The sequence below is a fragment of the Solanum pennellii genome, chromosome 7 (genome assembly GCF_001406875.1).
Source record: "Solanum pennellii chromosome 7, SPENNV200".
NCBI lineage: Eukaryota > Viridiplantae > Streptophyta > Magnoliopsida > Solanales > Solanaceae > Solanum > Solanum pennellii.
Genome location: NC_028643.1, coordinates 6,903,746 through 6,910,676, shown reverse-complemented (window position 1 = coordinate 6,910,676; position 6,931 = coordinate 6,903,746). Strand labels below are relative to the sequence as shown.

The 6,931-nt window shown below is 35.1% G+C and overlaps 1 pseudogene; it reads left to right on the top strand.

Moving 5' to 3' along the window:
- Window positions 1–348: 348 nt before the first annotated feature.
- Window positions 349–6,931, top strand: part of LOC114077895 — a 7,360-nt pseudogene continuing 777 nt past the window's right edge.

Below are 6,931 nucleotides of genomic sequence, written 5' to 3'. Positions count from 1 at the left end.
TAATTGGCATAGCTTATAAACTTCAAAAGTATATATAAACCCCACTTATTAATGCTAAAAGCTTCAAAAGCAGACAAAATGATCCCACATTATTTGTGTTAAAATTCAAAAACAACCTCGAAAAATCGTTATGTAATTTGATTTTGTAATTCTTTAAGTCAAAACAATCTTGAATGTACCACCTCTTTGTGAAACGAAGTATCATATTATATAAACTAGTAAATACGACTCATTTTTTAATTTAATGCACCACATTATCATAATATGTTTCTACTTCTCTTTCTCTCAAACCCCCGATTTTGATTATAAAACTTATCTGCTCTTTTCATTAATATTTTTTAGGATGGATCGTCTTCTGAACAAGTTTCAAACCAAAAAGGTGAATTTATCATGACTGAAAGCACAAGAAGTACAAAAATCAACAATGGTGAAATCTTGCAGCTTTTTGGTAAAAACTATATTTGTATGGTTCTTACTAAGAGTAGTGTCAAGCCCATCTACAGTTTGGTAACTCCCAATTCCTCCTTCCTATTTCTATATAAAACTCACTCTTTTTGTTAGTATTTATTCACAAATTATTCTTTGTAGTGGTGATTCTCATCCTTAACTAGAGGTTTTGTGGTGATACAAAATCATCTTTGTTAGGACACTTCATAAACTAGTGTTGCGTTCTTTGAGTTGGACATGAATTTAGTGGGACTATGTGTATTGGATGTGCAACGACTCGAGAGTATACCCTAGAAGTAAGAGCACCGTTAAGTCGCCACACAGCATACTCGACCTCTCAGAGGTCTTATACAAGCCCTTAGACGTCGTTCATTACATTTATTTTAAAAGTAATGCGGAATGAAAGCTTTTCACAAGAATAGTTCAAATATTTATAGAATCATAAGAAGAACTAAGTCTCGTCATGGACATAGACACATAAATATCTTAGGGTCACAACCCTTACATCAATTTGAAAAGTAACTATAGTCTATTACAAAGTCTTTTGAAATGAAACTAAAATATAACTATATCCTCGAATCATATGAGGACATACCAAGTCTTCTTAAGAGAATGTTATTCTCAAGCTTTGATTCTAAGAGACTCCTCACTTGACACCTACACTTATAGGAATAGAACAATAAATGGAATTAGCACATTGAATGCACTAAGTATGGTAAACATGCAAGGAAACCATGCTAAAAACGGGCATTTACTTTATAACATACTTTTCATGCTCTTTGGTAGAAACCTCATAAAGAAGTATAAGAACCACCTTCAAGTAACTCATAAGAGACAACCATAATCATATACATAAGCATTTAAACCTCCTATCAAGAGTTATCCTAAGACCCACCTAAATAAGATATGAAGAGACCGCTCACACAACCCCTTCACACCCACCTAAGTGATTCTCCATACTTCCCAAAGTAAGGTTATTCCCTTTTCATCATTTAGACTTCCCACCTAAAGGATACTCTAAGACTCACCTATGTAAGACATGAAGAGACTACTCATACACCCTCTTCAAGTCTACCTAAGGAATCCTCAAAGCTACCCTAGGTAAGACCCTTTCTATTCAATATGCATTAACTAAGTCAACCATATTCATTAAGCCATTTAAGAGACAATCAAACAATTAGAGGACTTCACATAATAATCTTGGAAAAGACCTAGGAAACCCATTCTAGCATCATCAAACCGTACTCGTACCATGTGTTTATAACGTCCCATGTCACTACCTACACGTTATGGAACCTATCATATAACTAGAGTGTACATCCCATATGATGAGAATAGGCACCGATTGATATATATACTAGCTAGGTATGGAATCTGAAGTTACCCTACTCCGAGGAGGGTGTTCTACTTGCCAAGGGTAGAACTAAGATACATCCCATGTTGGCACATGGTTAAGGAATAGCAAGGGTTTCTTTGTACTCTAGTATCATCTTAAGTAGAGCTACTACCACAAGCATATTCACTCGGTGCTTTTCCTTTATTTTCATAGAGTAATCATTTACTAGGTGTATTAGAGTAGGTACTATTACTATGCCTTAACAACTCTTAACACTTTTTCTTTACAAGGAGGGGTCCACTAGGGCTGCCAACATAAGACTATTATGATAGATCTTATGACTTCCTTAGAGATAGTTTTATATCATTCCACCCAACCTTTCCCTAAGTCCATCATTCCACTCAAGAAGGATACCATTACGGTCTTTCACTTTAAGTCTTCTATTAACCTTCTTTTCTATATTCAAGGTTCTATTATCTTTGACCTTCTTTTTTTTATTCAAGGTCCTATATTATTCATCCATATAAGGTGACCATCTTAGGTCTAACGATCCTAGATTTTCATTAATCATTCATCATACACATACATGACAAAGGTGTGTAAGCCTACTACGTCAAGAGTTCACATTTACATAACTTTCATATATTAAGTAGAGGGACCTAAGTCTACCAATCAAGACACAACATTTTCATATCACGTATTCAATAACATTAAAGTACCATGTAGGGACAACTAAGTCTACCACACAAGATACAACATTATTCTATAAGTACACTTCTTAGTCCTTCATCATCATATATCATCAATTAGAGAAGAATCATAACATTAACTCCCACCCAAGATAATATAGCCATTACAAGAGTACTTCACTTAATAACTTCACATTATACAATATCACACATATAACATATCATCCTTCACTTTACATATTCATATAAGCCATAACATCTTCTACTTATCACATTACTTCACATAGTAATACCGAAAAGGCCATTTTCAATACAATTATAACACATACACACCGCCACCGTAAGTGGACGATACCAATCTATACAATTCAATATCAATTCTATACTAAATAGAGGAATTAGGTCAACTCACCACCTCACAGTCATCATCATCACCATTCTTTAGCCTTTTCGACCAATTCACTTTACAAAGGCTCTTACCAATAGCCATGTATACAATCCTAATCCAACAACCAATCCATATCAATGATCCAACAACATAAAATATGAATATCATCATTATAAGGCAGGTTATAAAGAATTCTATCATGATTTGAACATAATTCAATAGCCCAATACAATCTACACATGAGTTCACTGAGATCAAGTCATGATCAATTCACCCAATTTAGAGCCAAAATTAGAAATTCAAGGAATACATGGATTTATAGAGTTTTTGATCTTAAAACATTCAATTAACATCAATTACTTCACAAAACATTTATTTAAATGCAAGAACTCATGTGTAGAATTAAATATAGGAACTTTTATGTTTTTAAACATCTTTGGAAAGACTTTGAGCCTCTTGAATGGAATAAGAGTCAAGGATGAATCATCATACCTTAATTGTAGAAATCTCACGAAATTAGGCTTGAAAACTTGGAGAATTTGGCATTCTTCCTTAGAACTTGAAGGTCTTTCAATAGAGGATCTAATTAGAGAGAATTTGAGAGAATAGAGAGCTTATAATTTTTGAATTCTAATTGAGGGTTGGGGTTTTTGATTGGGGTAATGGTGTATAATGACCTAAAATCCATATATAATACACCCCCAAAATACCCTAAATTAATTGGACCTTTATAGACAAGTCAAACTTAACTTAAATTTTTGAAATTATCGTCGGTGAACAAGTCTGCGTCGCGGAGCTGTTCCCTCAAGATTTTCAAAATAATTTTTGGGACATTATAGTCCTAGACATGGAAAAAATATTTGACCCTTGGTGAACCATGTCCGCAACGCAGACTGGTTTAATCTATGCGCAATTTATTACCGCCTTGGGCAGCTTGTTGGCCCAAGGTTAGGTCCTCCTCAAGGACCCCTAGTGTTGTTCTTAGGGGAGTCATAATATGGTCATCTAGGTGTTAGGGTAATCTTAACTTATTTTAGACTCCAAACAACACATAAAAACACATACAACATACAAGGACACACTAGCACATGCTCAAGACTAGTTTCCGGACATCTTGGTCGTCCTTGGACGTTTTGACTTCCAAACTCAACAAACTGACTTCTAATGCTAATATTCGTTATCTTATCACCTTATTAACTCATTAAGCCCTTGTGAGGCTATAGATAACCCTATTTCATTTTGAGTGTCGTTAGAGGATGGAGAAATGATTTTCTATCCTTTTATAAACTTTAGTAATAAGAATTTCATTTTTATGAATAAGAGATATTTAATTTTCTAAAAAGCTCTTCTTTTTATTTTTTAGATTGTAGAAATCTCATTTCCATGGCATTGAATATGTCACGACCCAGGCTACACCCTAGCAGTGACACAGCGTACTTGACTCCGAAGGAGTCTCATACAAGTCCTTAACCATCATTATATAAGGCATAAGAATAATGCGGAAACTTAAAACTTTTATTATAGAAGTACAACTTTCTTCATATATGAATAATAGGAATCTAGACTTGTATCATTTCACTATCTAAATGTAAGAGTACAAAAGTTAGGACTCACCCCTTACATTAATAGTAAGTCTTATCATAATATAGTCCTTAACAAGGAAAGTTAACTAAAACTAGAAACAGTAACATTCGGTACTCAGAATTGAGAAATCACTAAAACATGGAGGTAGCACCCCAAGGTTTCTTCAAGAATGGACTAAGAGCACCTCAACGGCACGAACATACACTCATAGGAGATGTTAATGAGAATGGGTTAGAACAAAAGCACTAAGTATGGAAACATGCATACAATACTTAATTATGCTAAAAAGACGTTTTAGTGAAAATAATGCATTTATTAAGTTGGAAAACCATTTATGCACATAAGGACATAAGACAAATCATAATAGCATTCTCATACGAGTTTTCATAACATAGTAGGACCACCACCTTACCAACCCTAAAAGCATACTTGTGCAATGCATAGTTGGCATCACATAATACCAACTATACTAAGTATCCATTTAGAAGGTGCTTCTAAGTCATATGCATTATCTTATTACGTAGGGATACTTTCCTTAACCGACATAGCCTATGAGAGTTACATGGAATCCAGTGACATATAACCCCACTCCGATAGGAAGATTGCTTTTAGAAACCCGACCGATTCACCTAGCGAGAGAGTTTCCATCTCATTAGATCATATGTGGAAGACCCGACCTAAACTAGCGGGAAGGTCTCTACCTCATTTGTAATATCTGTTTGGTGCTAAGCATTATTCTCCAACTTATACATAGTTAAGGTGAATTGTATTTCATATGTGAAGGAGTACATAAACCCTTCATTCAACCCAAATCATACATAGCTCATGGATTCAACATGATGAGAACTACCTTTCACCTTAGACTCATCATATAATCATCCAAGACAACTAATACATAGTCATGTCTAATAGTAAAGGAAACTAGCCTTATAACAATACCATATATCACACCTCAGTCGTCGGATTTTCACCATTCAAGTGGAACATAACTTCATACATAAATACATAAAAGTAAGCACCTCCACCTTTCAAGTGGATCAAACCATTCCTATATCACAATCTTGGACATAAGATTACCTTCATGCATTACCTTCAAGGCCATAATTCAAGATTCAACACTTACAATTTATCCTTCAAGGGTCATACATCATATCTTGAAATAACACTTAGAATTACATATAAGCATGGAATAAACAAGATTAATTACTATCCCACATATTCATAATTCATACAGAAACCCATCATAATTTTTATAAAGTTGGGGGAATGGGGAAAACACATGGGTTCAAGGGAAATTTATCAATAAAACCCCTAATTAAAGGTCAATTTCATTATAATATAGGATAAGCAACATAAATAAAATGTTTTTGAGAAGAACCCAAGGTTAGAATCAAAACCCTAATTTTGAACAAATTCCCAATTTCAAAAATAATATAGGAAGGGATTCATGGGAAAGAAATCCCATGAATGAAAGTTCTAATACCTTGTTTGAAGCTTTACCACGAAATTGAGATGAAAATCTTGGAGCTTGAACCCTTTCCTTGAAGCTTTTGGTGTTTTTTCAAATTTGTAGAGAGAAATATTTGACAGAATTGGGTTTGGTGGGTTTTGAGTTTGAGTCTCCTAAATGGATAAAAAATACTTAAAACCCAATTCATATTTTATGCCTAAACTACCCAAAACACCCCACATTAATTGGACGTAAAAGTAAAAGACTAAACTAACCTTCATTAAAAGAACTCTTCCAGGTTCACGAGACACATGGAGCACCTCGACTCGTGGTGCTTGTCGTGAGGATTGAGACAATAGCCTCTTCAAGCTTGCCAATTCCTACAAAAACTAAGTCAAGTTAACGAACCCATGTTCCCCTCGTCAAGTTCACCACGGCCTGTTATGGTGCCAGTGGTGCTTTCGACAGTAACTTCCCTAAATTCCCCATTTCATACGGAAAAAAACTAACGGAGTCTCACACCCCACCTACCCATGTGGCAGTGTCTAGGACACTTGGGGCTCCTCTCTCTTGGCCAACGCAACTCCACGAAGCGTTCCACTGACCGTGGTCTTTACCATGAGCCATGGTAGTGGCCGTGGAGCCTTGAGGCATTAGCTCCAAGTTTGAGGAAGCCTTGACTTTTGGCCTTGGCTTTCTCCTTTTTCTTGGCACCCCTCTATTAGTCCTTGACTCCTAAACCCCCTAAAATTATTAAATTGTCTACTAACTAAGGGGAAATTATTTTTATTGAATTTATCCTTAAGATTAGGCTTTAGTTCAACCTAGCATTTTCCAGGGTGTTACAGAATACAGGGGGGAAGAATTTTAGTTTTGGAGTGGTGCATTCAAGATTAGATGTTCTTGGTATCATGCTTAATGTTTAGGTTCATATATATATATATATATATATATATATATATATATATATATATATGTGTGTGTGTGTGTGTGTGTGTGTGTGTGTGTGTGTGTGTGTGTGTGTGTGTGTGTGTGTG